The sequence below is a fragment of the Curcuma longa genome, chromosome 3, assembly GCF_044706935.1.
Source record: "Curcuma longa cultivar G26 ecotype Majalengka, Jawa Barat chromosome 3, ITB_CL_G26_1.1, whole genome shotgun sequence".
Lineage (NCBI taxonomy): Eukaryota > Viridiplantae > Streptophyta > Magnoliopsida > Zingiberales > Zingiberaceae > Curcuma > Curcuma longa.
Genome location: NC_133863.1, coordinates 17,158,555 through 17,176,583, shown reverse-complemented (window position 1 = coordinate 17,176,583; position 18,029 = coordinate 17,158,555).

The window sequence follows — 18,029 nt, the reverse complement described above, 5'->3', positions numbered from 1 at the left end:
TTTATTGAGGATTATATAGTTCATCGTGGTCAACTGCAGCTTCTCAATTTATCTCCTCATAGATGATTGTGGGGTCGATCATATGAGACTACTGGGATGACAAATTCTACCTTTTGTTGAAAAGGATCATATAGTTACATTGAATCCGTGAAAAAGTCATCTTCGTACGACAAAAAAAATACAAAACAAGTAGAATGTAAAATACATATAATAATTAAGTATACGTATGTGTGAAAAAAAGGGGGCGATTGTGCATTGATAAAGATAGGTGAAGCATAACGATAATTATAATTTTGTATTGATTTAGAAATATAGTATCTCTAAAATTCTATAATAGTTAAAATAAAAAATTGATTTAAATTTTTTAGTATATATATATATATATATACGGAAACCGCCGAATTAATTTTTACTTCGTTTAGTCTAAATACTATATTCTAAATTTTGAATCTTAAACCCTAAATATTATATCTTAAATCTTTAAAAAAAATTAAAATAATAATATTAGGTGCTCACGGATAAATATGCAATATAATACTTCCGTGTGGGTATATATATATATATATATATATATATATATATATATATATAGAGGCGGATCTAGAAATAATATTTGACGAGGGCTAATTTTTTTTACAATATAATAACCATTTCAAAACACTCTAAAATCATAAAACTATATCATTTCACTACAGTATAGAGAAATCAATATTTTTTTTAAACGTAAATATATAAATATGCGGGAGGTAAAAATCCTCATTCGAAAATTTAGAAATACATATCACTCAAAATGCAGATCACTCAACCAACTACCTCTCATCCTCTCCTAATCTCAAAACGGACAGAATCTCCCCAGTTGTAACGCCCGCCCTTACCGTGTCAGAGCCTTGACGGACGCTACAGTTTTTTTTTTCTTTCATTCATACATACATAGTAATACCACATACGAAAAATCTAAAACTTGCAGCGGAAAACATTATGACATAACAGAAATTTCATATGTGATAAATAAACATCAAAAGCATGCATGTACTGTCTAGATTTAATAAGGTCCTACTATCAACCACATAGCATCATAAGTCTTAAATCAACAGTAAATAATACAATCATCCAGCATGCAATAATTAAAGTTTCATATTTCGTCGGTTATGGCACCACCACACACATCTTTATTTTAGCCTTGTCCTGCTGCCTCCCATTGCCTAACGACCTTGATTTGGTTCTGCAACATAAGAAAGAAGAGACTGTAAGCACAAGGCTTAGTAAGCTCCTTTCCTACTCACCAAAAACCAATCGTTAATCCGAGCATACAATTATAACATGTTAAAAGCAAAGCATAATCATAGAAGCACATCATTTCATAAACATTAAGCACATGTAAATTCCTTAACTTAACATTGACATCATATGCATAATAATCATGAACATGCCTTTGAAAGCTTATTACATAATAGATGAAAATAATCATTCTTATCATTCTTTGGGATCCCCGGCTTGTACCCATTCATTTCTTGCGCGCCATTCCAAATAGTACGAGGTTGCAAGTCTCGACTACTCGGTTACTAGGTCTTCTGCCTTTCGACCTAGGGCCGTTCTCTAGGTGGCCATCCCTTGGACCCCTTTCGGGTTCCGGTACAAGCCATTCATTAAAATAATTTAATGCATATGCTTTCATTTTCTTTTATCATTATAGGAGAACATCCAATGACATTTAAATCTAGCAACTAGATTTATAACATTTCTTGAGTACCCTACATGGTTTAGCCGGACCCTTGTAGGTTTGGAAACCCTGGGTTAGGCTTAACCACTCAGTACTCTTGTTCTATTAATGTGTCTCCATTCTTTGAACCCACTTACTAGGGTTAGGACATTACTCAAGCCTCTTGTTAAACAAGGTTAGCCGAGTCCCCTAGTGTTAGCATTGAGTTCTTTTATTTGTTTAGATCTAACCATATGAGATCCTAAACCCTAATGGGAGTTTCTTACGTATACTTTCAAGCCTTAGCTAGGTTGGAACATGGTCTCACTCCCTTGCATCCAACCTGGCCGAACCCTTAAAAGCCAAAGATCATGAATTAATTTCAATCAAATGGTCCCTAAAGCTTACTTACAACTTCACCTATCCTTTCATGCCTTGGTAGGTTAAAACACATAGCTTAAAGTCTTAGATCTTCATGTTGGCCGAACCTTATAATTCCATGAACCCATTGATTGAATTTAACCCTAGCCATATGACACCTTGTATCATGCTAGGAATTTATTCCTTAGTCTTTGGAAAGCATAACCAAGTTTAAAACTTAAACCCCTTCTTCTTTAATTACAGTGATGAAAAACCTAAAGCATCAGAGAAGAGTAAGAACTTGAAGCTAGAGACACTAGATTAAACCAAAACGAATTTAACTAACATTAGGCATCAACAACATGAAGTAATTCAAGAGTTTAGCTGACGAATGATAAACTGAAAATGCAACGAACACGAAATGTTCAGAAATCAGCAAGAACAGAAAATGCAGAAACAGAATAAAATCAGAAACTTCAGATTCTTCCCTTCAAATTGATTTCAATCTTGCCGTCACACAAGATCCAATCTACGATCGGAAATCCCAGAATAGCTCCTCTCAATCCTAGCTCAGCTTGCTCTAAATCAACTCCGAGCAACGCGGTATCAGAAACCCTCCTCACTGCGCCGAACAGAGCCGAATCAGGATAAATGAAATCCAGCTAAATCCTCCAAATCTCTGGCAATGTGCTGCTTGGAAACCTTCAAGAACCTTTGGAGAACCCCTCCTCGCGATCTTGATTGCTCCGATTGGTTAAATCCGAAAAAACCCAGCTGAAAATGGTGGCGAAACAATTCCCTCTGGCGAGACCCTCACCGGATGAAATCACCACCAATTGACGCCGAACTTAGCTTGTGATTAGCCTCTGGAATCCGGAAATCAACATGCAAGGAAGAAATCTGAAGCTTCCCTAAAAAAAACCAACAAAGAAGGAAGAAAAACAAAGAAAAACGAAGAAGACGACGGCGCTGCTGCTGGGTGCTACAGTAACCGCGATTTTGGTTACTGTAGCATTCTCTTTAAAACTAGGGTACTGTAGCAGTGGGTTCGGTTAGCCTGACTTGAGTCTGAGTTAGCCCGTTTCCACCAAATTCACTCAATTTAGCTCCAAATTGGCTCCGGTTCGCATGAGTTCCATCCTAATCGAACTTGAGTCTTGATTCATGAAGTTGGATCGATCAATTGGGTCAATCTTGGCTCGATTTAATCATGGTTGAGCTCGATCTTGGTTCAATTTGAGCCCTACAACCAATTAAACTCAATTAATGCAAAATTCGTCATTAAATCATGAAAATTTTAATCAAGCCTCAAATTATGCAATATATCACAAATATAATCAAATTAAATCATTAAGCAATTTATTTTCATGAAAGAACCCAAAATTGAATCGATAAAGTGTATAAAAATCCTAACTCATCAGTGACCCGTCGCGTCCGAATGTCCAGCAGTGATGTGTAGTCAGAGATCCTAAGCTTCTGTGAAGCAATAGGTATCCCCAGGTATCTGAACGACATCTCTCCCTACTGAAAACTAGTGATGCTCAGTAGTCGATCCCTGGTCGCACTATCAACCCCTCCCAGATATATAGATGATTTGGCCACATTGGCCGTGAGCCCTGCCATTTGGGAAAACTGTCGCAGACACTCCACTAGGCTCGTGACAGATGATATGTCGCCTCGTGAAAGCAGTAGCAAATCATCTACATAGACAAGGTGCGCGATCCTCAGTGGCTCACACATGGGGTGGAAGTGAAAATCTGGCAACCGTGTACATCTCTCAAGGGATCTCGATAAATACTCCATGCACATACCAAATAGATATGGGGACAATGGGTCCCCCTGACGCAATCTTCTCCCTCCACTAAAAAACCCATGCAGGTTCCCATTTATCACTACCGAGAATGACGTCGTAGAGATACACTCACGGATCCATGCGATAAATCTGACGGGGAACCTGAGAGCTGTAAGTACATCCTGCAAGAAATCCCAGTGAACTGAGCCAAACCACTTCTGAAGATCCACCTTTAAGGTACAACGTGGTGAGATGCGCCTCCTGCAAGAATCAGTTTAAGTTAGGCAATGTTGGTGATCTAACGTGTGTGAATTGAGTTCACAGGAAAGTCCAGGTTGGAAGACTTGACAAATGGTGAAGTCCCGGAGGTGCGACCTCTTGGCAAATTGTGAAGTCCCGGAGGCGCGACCTCTTGGCAAATGATGAAGTCCCAGAGGCGCGACCTCTTGGCAAATGGTGAAGTCCTGGAAACAATCGAAGAAAATTTGAATGACGCTATTCACCCCCCCCCCTCTAGCGAACCAACCGATCCTAACATTAACTTCAGATTTCCAGTGAAACCCTGGGTTAGATCGATGCCTACTGTTCCCTTTGGGAACGTGTCCTCACCCACTCCTCTCAGGAGAATTTTACCTGTTGCCAACTGAGCCCTCCTGACTCGTTGGACTTTTGCTCGGCTCTATCCTCAGCCCTCAGGGTTTGTGCTGCGGCTTGGTCCTCCCTGACCAGTCTAGTCTTCTGTTGCGACTCGATCTTCCCTGATCAGTCCAGTCTTCTGCTGCGGTTGGGTCCTCCTGACCAACCCAGACTTCTGCTGTGGCTTGGTCCTCCAGACCAGCCCAGACTTCACCTGGTGCTTTGACTATGCCAAGACTTCTGTCTGATCCTCCAGATGAAGGCTTTCCAATGCCTAGCTTTCATTAGGACTTAGGTCAAACTTGTGATCCCTGCACACTTAGATCAACTTTATTAGTCTAACACACACTTAACTTGAACCTAGTTCTATTATCAAAACTAAAGTTCGATCTATTGATGCTCCCTGCACCAACATGATGCATTTTCATTAGGGTTGTAATTGAATGTAGTCGAGCCAAACATTAAGAGGCTCAAGCTCGAACTCGGTTTGTTTTCCCTAAGCTCGAGTTCGGCTCAAGTTCAGCTCAAGTTTGATTAGAGCTTTAATTCTTAAGCTCGAGTTTCACTTGAAATGAAATTAAATAGTTCGCGAATAACTCAAACTCGGTTCAAAAATGGCTTATTTAAAAATTAAACGAGCTTAGTTCTAGCTTGGTTTGAAAATGAGTCATTTAAAAGTTAAACGAACTTAGTTAAAGCTCAGCTCATTAATATATAATATGTATAATTCATATAATATATATATATATATATATATATGATATGATATGGTATGGTATGATAAATGAGCCTCTTAATGAACATGTTCGTAAGCCTTTTAACTAACACGTTCGTGAGCCTCTAAACAAACATGTTCATGAGCTCACAAACCAAATACTGTTAAGCTTGAGCTCGGTTCAATAATATTTTTGAGCTCAAAATCAGGCTCAAGCTTGGCTTATTAACTTAATCAAACGAACTATTTTTGAACCTAGAGCTGAATAGCTCGTGTGCAACTTGACTCGTTTACACCCCAAATTTTCATTACCTTGCAGTGGGAAGGTATCTTGGTATGATAATCACTGTAAATTTTTACCAGTTGAACACCTTTTCTGAAGAAATAAAAAAAAATCTAAAGAATGTTGTAGTTAAAAAAACTTCCGCCAATAATTAAGTCAGGTGCAGAAATCATTAACTTAATAGACAACTATGGATTCCTACCTATATATGAGTCTAATTCTAATGAGATAAATAAATACATTATTAGGTTGTACAAATGTAGTTGGAAGAAAAGAAATATTTTCTGAGAGTTGACATATTGGAACTATTTATTAATTCGACATAATTTAGATGTGATACATGTCGAGAAATTTTTTTTGATAATATCTTCAATACTGTGATGAATGTTCTTGGAAGAACTAAAGATACTGTAAAATCAAGTGAGGAATTTAAAAAATGGTTAATACACCTAAGTTACATCAAAATGAAGTAACAAATCAATTTCTAAAGGCTTGTTATATATTAGACAAAGATGGTTCATAGTTTTATGTAGTTGGTTGAAACAAATCAAATTCCCTGATGGGCATGCTTCCAATATGGCTGAATGCGTGGATATAAATAAATTAAAAATATTTAGAATAAAAAGTCATGACTTCATGTGTTCATGTAAAGACTTATTCCAATAGCTTTCCATGACCTACTATCTAATAATGTTTGACAAACACTTACAGAATTGAGTCTATTTTTCATATATTTGATTGTGAGGTATATTATGATGGCCGATATGCTTAGGCTAGAAACTGACATTTCTATCATACTATGTAAGCTTGAGAACATATTCCCACTAAGTTTTTTTATGCAATGAAACATCTACCCGTTCACCTACCTTATGAGGCACAACTAGCTAGTTATATACAGTATAGATGGATGTATCCATTTGAATAATATTTGAGAAAATTAAAAAATAATGTTCATAACAAAGCAAGAGTCAAGGGGTCAATATGTAATGTTTATTTGGTTGAAGAAGCAACTTCTTTTTGCTCATATTATTTTGCTGATAATGTCAAAACCAAGCATCACAAGTATCTTAAAAATTCTGATGATACTCAACCGATTGACCCAATGATATTTTTTTTGCAAGTTTGTTGGTAAGCCAATTGGTGTATCAATTTTGAGATTATTAAATCAACAAGAATATCATGCTGCAAGAACATATATACTCCTAAATTGTGAGGAGGTTAAACCCTACATAAGGTGAGTTGATTAATATAATCAAACACTAATCCCTTTTTGTTTGTTTGGTACCCCTTCCATCATTAAATTTGCCTTTTATACATCATAGCTTCTACAAACAACAACTACAAATACAAAATTCATCAATTAGTGCAAGTGAGGTAGAGGAAAAGTTAGAGACGGAATTTGTATTGTGGTTTCAAATCTATATAAATTAGAGAATAAATAATTTTTCATACATCAGTATCAAATTTTGACCTAATTTATATCATACTTACTATCGTAGGTGAACAATCATAGGATATCAAATGTGGAAAATGAAAGGATAATCAATCTTACATCTGACCCCTCCGTAAGATACAAGTGTACTCTAGTTACTATGTTAATGGTTTCAAATTCCACGTTGCACAATGGGATTCACACAAACTAACATTTAATTCTAGTGTTTACGTAAAATGATCTATCAACAATAATAATTTTGAGTTTGATTATTACGGAAGACTTGAAGAAATCATCGAGGTTAAATATCCTACCTTATCCATAAAATGTATATGTTATTCAAATGTTCTTGATATGATTCGACTCCCAGAAAAAGTACCATAATACATTCATGCTACAATTTAGTTGAGATTAAGGCAAATAAAAGGTTTAACAAGTTTGAACCTTTTAATTTTACGGTTTAAGCGAGTTAGATTTTCTATCTTAAATACCCGACAAAGATAAGAAGAGTTAGTGAATGATTAGCAGTTTTTCGAACGAAGGCTCACTCGACTATAGAAATACCAAACTTCATCATAGCACAATACCATGATGCATTTCAAAATGAAGAAGTGGAGATACATTTAGTAGATTCCCAAATACAATCAACATCTATCTTACTTGTAGAAGTTAATGTACCTTACCAAGAGATAGATGATGGATAGATGTCTAATAGTGAGGAACTTGTTAAACTAATTGAGTCTAATGAGGAGGATCCTCAAAATGTTAATATTAATGATTTAGATTATAATGATGATTAAATATTAACATTATTGTTCATTAATTCAAAATAAATTAAAAATATTTATTTTGTTATATGTAGACCTCACTAACATCTTGATTATTATTTCAAATGTGTATGTGTTATAATATTATTGTGCAGATATAGATATGTCAAATCAGGTTGCAGCACCCGATGGTCAGACTGTGTTGCGAGTTATTGGGCGTTGATAAGTATTAGTGTTATTATTAATTTTTAATTCATATATTTTTTTGTAACATATGCCTAATATTTATATATTTTTTTAATGTAGTTTTATTTCAGATGATCATCGAGTAGCAGCGTACATATCTAATAAATTTAAAGAAAGAGTGTGTCTTTCTAGCACTATATGGAGACGTGTAAATGAGGGGATGAGAGATTTTTACTACCAAGAATTTTTGGTAAGTAATTTTTATTACCAAGAGTTTTATCTTTTTATACTAATTTATAAATTTATTTTTGTAGAAAAAATATACCTAGGAGTCAGGGCACGAGAGGGTATTTAAATAAATATGGATCTTTGTAGAGTTTGTGCCAAACTCTACAAAGATCTTCTATACAAATGCAGAAGAAAGGGAGCAAGGTCATCTTTTATCCCAGATGATGTTTAGGATGTATGGCAAGCCATCTGGGCTGCAAAAAAATTATAGTCAAATTCAGCTGACAGCTTGAGTCAATAGAAACATTAAGATGGCTGGCCCTAATACTGGATCCACAAAGCATACAACTAGATCCCGATTAATCATAGAGCATGCTATAGACTTAATGAGTTTACAATTAATATATTTATATCAAAATTATTTAATTATCAATGATTTTATTTTAATTTAATTATATTATTTAATATTCAAAATTATAAACTACAACGACCTTCTACTTGTTGGGAGATATTTACCAAGACACACAAGTCAAAGGATAACACATTTGTCGATCATCGATCAAAGGCATTAAATCAAAGAATTTAAATTTTAATATCTTTAACTGTTAACAATCATTATATTTTCTAATTATATATCTTATATGATTTTTTTTTAATAGGATGAAATGACTGCTAGAGTTGCATAAACATCTCAGCCTGATATAGAGGGAGGTGAGATGCAAACTCTATCCACTGACCAAGTAAATATGATTTATTATGACGTGGTCGGTGAAAGGAAAAAGACATTCACCCTCTACAATCTTTGGTCCCAAGCGAGAGCCGTATATGATCTTGTGATGGCCTATAGGGTCAGGGGTCGTCTCAGCGGATCATCTGCTAAGGTAGAAGCCTTAGAGTAAGAAACCAAACATTGAAAAATCAACTCTCCACATTGGAGAAGAATTTCAAGAGTCTCGGCAAGCCTAAATGAGATACAAGTAAATTGAGTGGGAAAAGCATAAATTCATGGCTCGGATGAGTCAAACGTCGCATGATTTTGACTATCAAGAGACTCAGGACCCTTACAATACTAATCAGAAGTTGCTTAAGAGGTATGTTGATATTTTAACTTTTCTTTTTTTGTTTATCACTCATGAACGCAAATTAGATTTATTAATATTCATAATAGATACATTTCTAATTGTATTATATTTTTTAGGACATTGTAGATAATGATATATTTATATATCATCATCAATAAATACCCAAACTAGCATTCAAGTGTGTACCATCATTATCTTGTTAATCTTGTTTTATTATAGTGTAGAATAGCTTTAATTCAATTTGTTAGTCATAATTGTAATAATGTAATTTTTCTTTGTTTTATTAATAACATATTTTATTATTTTTTTTGTATGATTTGATACTACTAGTTGGATATTTGAGATATTTTTTTGTAGTTTTGGAGTGGATTCATATTTTGTAATTTTTATAATTCAATTTGAGATATACATCTTTGTTGGATATTTATTGTATTGGATTTGATATGTTGGGATTAATTTTGAAAACTTGTTGGATTGGTTTAATATGTTGATATGTATCATTTTTAATGTATGTTATTTTGTTTGTATAGATGTGGATTTGTGAATGAGTTGTGGATGTATGAGTTGTGAATTCGATACAATTGTATCGTTTGTGTTGTGAGGTGTGGATGTGTGAGGTGTGAATATTTGGATGTGTGAGTTGCGGATTGTGATTGTATTATGAAAATCATCATTTGTGATGGTATATTATTATATATGTAAATGCAAACAGGGAAATGCAAAAATGGGGAGTTGCTGTCAAAATTTTAAAGAAACTTAATGAAGGAATATTAAATATTCTGTCACTACTATTAGAGACATAATTAAAAGTTTATCACTAGATTTGAGACGGAACAATGCATTCTGTTTACGATTTTAACGACAGAATTTAAAATTTCATCCCTAGTTAGTGATGAAATTTAAACTTTTGTTGCTAACATTAGCGATAGATATTTACAATCGTCGCTAATTTTAGCGACGGATAATTAAGTTCATCGCTAAATATTAACAATGGATATTTAATCCTCTATCGCTAATTAATGATAAAATGTATATTTTATCGCTAAATGACATCAGCAATCAATTTTTTAACGATGAGGGAAATTGGTCGCTACTCGGCCGCTATTAACAAATAGTGATCAATTAGCAACGGAATAATCCATCGCTAATCATGCATTTTCTTATAGTGAGCAGTTAACGGGAAGTAACACATAACTTTCCATTGTATATTCTTTTTCTTCGCTGATATGCGATTATGCTGCCTATACTGCAGGTGATTACACAATCTACCTTTACTAAGTTCACTATCTTTATTCCAAAAGATCAATAATTATTTGTATAAAAATCAATCTTTTCTATAGTCAAATCTAAACCCTTGACCAATTTTTTTATAGTGTAGAAACTATCAATCATTATGTTATTAATAGGGAGCAACTCTGACATTAATTGACAAATATCATCATAACATCATTTAGAGAAATGATGTTCTACCTTGATATTCAATAGCCTAGCAATAGTTGATAGTTGAGAATGACCAGAAGGAATATCTTCCTATACTTCTTTTTCACTAGCATTTAACATATCATATAGTTTTTAGACTTCAGGTGTTAATATTTCATCAACATTTTTATGATCAAATGCATTCATCGTATTGTACACCATTGATTACATTGTATTGTCATTAAATAATGATTCCTGTTGAGTAATACGGACAGATGACAAAGCACTAGAATATCCAATTAACTCAAACACATAAGGTTCTCTATGATAATACCAGTTGTAATAATTTAAAACAAATCTATTTTTACATAGATGGACTTTCACAGTATCCTTATAATGGAAAGCTGTATTTTTACGTTTGTAATGATTACACGGGCATCGTAATTAGTCGTCATTCATACACTCCAAATAGCACTTGGCAAATTCTACAAACTTTTCAACTTTATCAAAATATTCTCTAGTAATAAATTCGTTTTCTAATCTATTGCACATCCAAATTTTATTTATATACATTATAACCTAATGAAAAAAATTACAACACTATTAAATGTGTAAAGTTAAACATGCATATAGTTATAACATAAATTTAATTAAAATATAATACCACTTAAACTTAAACTAAATATGATGTTTGTGTTCATCAAAATTTGAACTCTTGCCCTCTTCTACAATTCTGCTGCATCGTAACCAACTCAGCTATGCCCTGGGGGCTATATATATAATTAATTTAATTTTCTCCCTTCCTTGGAAGCATTAATTAGTTTTTTTTTATCCCCGAGTAATGGTGCCGAGGTAGGACATTCAGGTTATACACCTACGGTTCGGTACCCAACTACGGCGTATTTACATGAATTTTCTTTCAAATAGGCAGCGCAATCAAAAGATATTGGGCGTCTGTACTGGCCACTGCGTGTACTTCTCGATTTACTCTGATGGTTAATGGAAAACTTCTATGCGACCGAGTCGATCATCTCAAAAATAATCAATAAGACTAACTAAGATTTATCATTTTTTTTTAATTAAGTTTTTTTATTTTCTCAGTCTTAATTTCAGTAATCTATAAAAGAAGGAAATGGAGGGTGGCACAATTTGCACATGTGTGTTTTTTTTTAATTCGAACTTATAGAGTAACGTAGGTGGTAGGTAGGCAGTCACTTGTCGGGAACTTTATAATCATACACGTTTAACTTAAGCGGCTGCATGCATCGTGGAAGTGGTGACCATAAAATAAAATGGTTGAGTAGCCTTCTTCTCCTTCCTTTCTTTTGTCTTTCTCAATCGATCGATCGATCGAGTAGTCTATAACGCTCTGTTTGGGAGGAGGTGAGGGAAAGGGAGGGAAAGGTAAGGGAGGGGGAAAAAAAAATTTTCCTGTGTTTGGGATGAGGTGAGATAAGGAAGGGAAGGGGAAAGAAGGGGAAAGCTTCCCCTTCCGTGCTTATGAATACGTAGATTTTCTTACACCCCAAATCGGGGTGTAAGGAAGGGGAAATACATTTATTCCAATTTTACCCATTCTCTTCTTCGTTTCTATGGTGTTCAAGAGCTACGTCGTCGTGGATGCGTCCCCCGTCGCGAGAGTAGGAGGCTGCTGGACTGGGGAAACTGATCGGCTTCGCTCTCGTCGCCCCGTCGCGAGAGTAGGAGGCTGCTGGACTGGAGAAGGCTGCTGGACTGGGGAAACTGGATGCTGTGGCCGGCCTGCGCGATATGGAAGCAGAGGATCAGCCTGCGAGATCAAAGGTCGCGAGAGGAGGGGGCAACTGACCTGCGGGAGGGATCGGTCTCCGTCGGAAAGGCGGATCACCGGCACTGCGAGATCGGAGGTGCGAGGCCACTAGCAACCGGCCACCGACGGCGGGGCTCGAGGACGACCGCTGGCGCGGCGGAGGGGAATCCGCTGGCGCTGGCGCGGCTGCGGGACGGCGGCGGCGAGGGAATCCGCTGGCAGCGAGGGAATCCGCTGGTGCGGCGGAGGGGAAGAGGCGGCTGCGGGACGGCGGAGGTCGAAGACGAGGAGGAAGGAAGGAGATGGAATCGAGGAGATTTTTGGCATTTTATATCTTTAACTCCCATTTCCTTCCCTTTGGACCTTCCTTTCCTCCCAAACAAAGTTACTTTTCTTCTCCTCCCTTCCCTTCCCTTTCCCTCTCTTCCCCTCCCTTCCCCTTCCATTAATGAACCGTCCCTCACCCGATCCAAACAGACTGTAAAAGAAGGAAATGGGTGTGACTTCTACATGCAATAAATTGGGATGATTAGTCAACTCTATGTTTGATGTTTTCAAGCTTGTTAATTAGTTATATTTGCTCTAATAAATTGTGTTGTTTAAGTTTTCTCGTCAGTTTTTATTTTAATTTTTTGACGTCAGTTTTCATTTGATCTAACACGAATAAAGATCTTCGAAAATATAAATGCAGAAGGTGATGGATGAATGAGTATATTACAAGAAAATAAATTTGATATGGAATTAATTATTGTACATAAATTTTTATAAGTAAATATAATCTGCCTCAAGCTAATTATCAATAGAAGTAGAGATGGATCTTAAGCTACAGGATTATCCTAGACTTTAACCCAGCTTTAAAAAAAAATGTCCAGTGTCACATGCAAGGTTGCATGAGTGTGATAGACAAGCAAAAAGCCTATGGGCATGCAATGTCACATTGCCCAGTGCAAAAAGGTGGGCATGCAACCTTTCTGGTTCCTTAAGGCTAGTAAAGGTCAGGGATAGCTGTATTATAACAATTAGATTAGAAATTCTGATTACAATAAACTCTGAAAACATCAGAATATGAAGGTTCTAGAAGTATGGATGAGAGAACAAAAAATATTTTGAAGAACAATTGGTTGTGGTTAGCCTTAGAGATCATATTCCGAGAACTTGCTGAGCAATGAACCAGGACAGAATATTCACAAGTTCCTCTTCTTTTTTTTCTCGGGATTCAACATTATAATTTAGTGTTTTATATTTTACGTGGGTGCAAACATTCTTTGTCCCCCATTTCCTTTCCTTTCTTTAGTATTTTCTCCTTTTAATGCTTACCAGTGTGATACAGGAGCATCCAAAGATTTTTATTATTAATTTTGATAATTTTTATTTTTAGTAATTTTTAAAGTTTTTGATATTTAGAGTAGTTTTGAAAAGTTCTATTTTTTTATTTTAGGATTTTCTAAATCTGTTTAGGATTTTTAGGAATTGAGTCGGTTAAGAAATTTTTCTTTTTATTAGGAATCTTTCTTAGAGTTGAGTCTATATAAACATGCTATAAGTTGATGTTTAGGAAAAGAAGTTTTGGTTTAATAAAAGTTTCGGCAATGCCGTTTATTTTCCTATCTCTTGTTATTCTTCTGAATTAACAGGTTTTAGAAGATTATTTCCGGCGTTCGTAGTTGAACCCACAGATTCAATATTGCCCCCGGGATAATCGCTATCCCGCCCGGCGTCAGTTGGTATCAGAGCTTTCATATCCGATGGATCGTCGTCATGGTGGTTATCATGGTCGTGACAGACAAGTTCCGACAGAGGAAGTCTCACACCGTGAACGTTACATGCAAGACGAGATTCTTGATCTACAGAGGCAAGTTACCAAGTTATCCTAGCGTCTAGCAAGTTATCACATCATGGTCGTAGAAGTAAACTCTCAGATCCGATGGATCGTTGTCGAGGTCGTGATCGTGGTTGTGATAGGCAGGTTTCGATTAAAGAAGCTTCGTACCATGATCGTAGCACTCGAGACGAGATACTTCAAGATCTACAGAGACAAGTCACAAAGTTATTTCAGCATCTAGAGGCGCAAGAACATAAAAGTAATAAGTTCCTTTATTCTCCTTTTGAAAATTCATTAATTTCCAATCGAGGAGAGATGTCGAAGCACAAGTTTGGTTTCGAGAGCTTCGGAATCAATCGCCCCACCAACTACAACTTCAAGAGAACGCCAACTCCGCAGCACCTCTACGCACTGCCTTCCTCCTACGACGGTGATGACAACCATGGAGATACAGAACTCGACAACATCGACTATGATCAGTCCTACTCTTCTGATCGTCCAATCATAGGAGGTGGCGAAGATGATGACAAGATTGAAATATTTGGTGATCCAGTTTATGACGATGAAGAGGAGATAGACCTAGACAAAGCGTTGATCGAAGACCAGAAGCCCACTTTGTCCGACGGTAATCAACAGCATGGTTCATCTATCGACGAAGTCTAAATCTCCATCATCTCACCTTGCATTGATTTGACATCCCAATTCATTTAGCATGAAGAAAATGAGACCAAGTTTCAGTGTCTAACAACGCAAGAACTTGAAGATTGTGAGGTACGTGGTCAAGATCATGATAGGCAGATTCTAGATGAGGAAGCTTTACACTATGATGGTAGTGCTCGAAATCTTAAAGATCATAAGTTCTTTTCTTTTTACTTGGATACAATTTTTCTTGAGAAAGATATGGACGACAAGATCAAAATAGTCGGTGATCCAATTTATGATGAAGATGAGATCGAGTCAATTAGTGAGCCCGTATATGATGAGGTATTTTATGGTGATGATTGTAAGATTCTAGATGACAGATTATCTGAGAATGCAGTTTATTTTCTATCAGAAGTACAACAACTGCCTAAAGATTTGACAGAATTAATATCAGAGGATCTTCCTCATATTCTACCACTTATGCAACGACTTTTGATTCATCAACACTTAAAGATTTTTTATTTTGAGGACACTATCCTAAACTCGAAGATGAGTTCTTTTCAACCTGGGTCGTCTGATGCAGGGGCATCCAGCAACACGATCAGTTCATGCCTTCAGATACAATTATATTTCTCTCCGAGCTGTGACGAGAAGAACTCGAGACTACCAGCTTTCCTTTTGAACATTGAAAAAGGACGATTGAGGCTGCCAACAAGGAAGATGATCAACCCGTGGCCTCCTGATGTTATATTCGTCAGTGGATTGATGAGAATTTCTAAAGTCCAGCAACTACTAATGAATTTTATTGATTTGGTGCAAGATGATTTTCTTCCTGGACAACCACCTGACATCACTCTAAACTCGAGGACGAGTTTCTTTCAACCTGGGTCGACTGATGCAGGAGCATCCAAAGATTTTTATTATTAATTTTGATAATTTTTATTTTTAGTAATTTTTAAAGTTTTTGATATTTAGAGTAGTTTGAAAAGTTCTATTTTTTTATTTTAGGATTTTTTAAATCTGTTTAGGATTTTTAGGAATTAAATCGGTTAAGAAATTAGGAATCTTTCTTTTCGAATTTGTTAAGAAATTTTTCTTTTTATTAGGAATCTTTCTTAGAGTTGAGTCTATATAAATATGTTATTAGTTGATGTTTAGGAAAAGAAGTTTTAGTTTAATAAAAGTTTCGGCAATGCCGTTTATTTTCCTATCTCTTGTTATTCTTCTGAATTAACAGGTTTTAGAAGATTATTTTCGGCGTTCGCAGTTGAACCCATGGATTCAATATTGCCCCCGGGATAATTGCTATCCCGCCCGACGTCACAGTGACTTTATTAAACAAGTATCATTTTTGTAGCTAACTAATCTCCTATCTATTTGTTGATTCTTTGTATTTGTATTGGATAGAAGGAGAGAGATCATCTTCCTCAAATGCATTCCATTGCTACATATTAGGTTACCTCAGACTTATAAACTAGTTTGGCCTTGATGAGACAATTTAAGATTAAACCATATGTGACCTAAAATAGGATCGAAGTGAAGGAAAAAAATAGACTTGAAATAAGGGGAATTTTTTTGAGACAATTAATGCACAATGCAACTTGACTCTTAATTTGACTAGAAATCAGTTCTAACCATATAAGATCGGTCATTGCTGTCAGCAAATTACAATTGAGCATTATTACGACTTTGATATTTTTAATGCAGCAATAGATTTCATCTTGACTTAGTTAAATACTCGGTTCAATGAGTCATCAGTGGAACTTTTTTCTCTTAGTACAGCTTTAGATATGAAAAACTCATTTGACTCATTTAACAGTGATGATATTTGCAAGCTTGCAATAAAATTTTATCCTGAAGATTTCATAGAGTAAGACATTGTTACTTTAGAGTATGGATTGGTTCATTATAAACTTGACGTGATGAAGAATTTGAAGGTTTCTACACTTGTTGAGTTGTGTCAGTAATTGATTGAGAGTGGGCGATCAAAGGTTTATGTTATGTTGACCAGATTAATTCATCTTGTATTGACGTTACTTGTTTCTACCGCCACTACTGAGCGAGCCTTTTCAGCAATGAAAAGCATGTGAAAATATCACTTAGCAATAAAATAGAGGATGATTTTTTTGAAGATTGCTTGACACTCTATATTGAATGAGATTTAACTAAGGATATAGATGTAGATTCTATTATAGATGAATTTTATGTTTCAAAATCTCGTAGGGCACAACTTTGTTGAATGGTATAGTGTAAACGGCTTATTATTATTATTATAATTATATATATAGATAGATAATAATATATAATTTATTATATTAAGTTAAGCCCCCCTAACTCTAATTTTTGGATCTGTCCCTAAATAGAAGTATATGTTTTGGTGGTTAATTAGTGATGGGATTTGACACGGAATTAATTATACATAAAGTTTTATAAGTAAATATAAATATAATATATATATATATATGTCAAAAAAATCTTTTAAAAATTTTTAACTAGAAAAACTTTCATTTTTAATTTATATAAAATAGAAAAAAAATTATTAAATAATTACAATTTTACTTTATAATTATCAACTTTTGTTGGATCAACAACTATTGGATATGTTGATTACATAGTATGTCAAATCCTTTTGTCGGGTCAAGATGATTATCTAATAATTCGATCATTTAAAAACTTGACCGCTTAAGGACTCGACCATTTGAGGATTTGGGCACTTAAGGACTTATGCAACAGTCTTCGATAGAGCCCTAGAAAAAATTGAGAAGAGAGATTAAAAGGGGGTCGAGGCAAGCCTTGGCAAGATCCTTCAGATCCATCACTTTAGTTAGATGTGACAGAAAAATTTTAAGACAAAATAGTAAAAAAAGTGAAAAATAGTAATATGTGATACCTCTGACATAATGCTACATTTACCTTATATAGAGATTAAAAAGATGATTAAGATTCTCAAGAGTCGTAACTCTTTTCCCCTAGCCTTTCGATAAAGAGTGCGGTCTTTTGTAATTAATGAGTGCTACATATATAAATCATCATGAACCGTTGAGATGCATCCAAGATCAAGATGTAAGTCGGATAAACTTCGGCTAGATTCAACTAAAGTTGACTTGAGCTCAGTAGAGCTAATCTGATCACTTAACTTGGATTCGTCAGGAATCGGACTGACATGAATTTTCATTT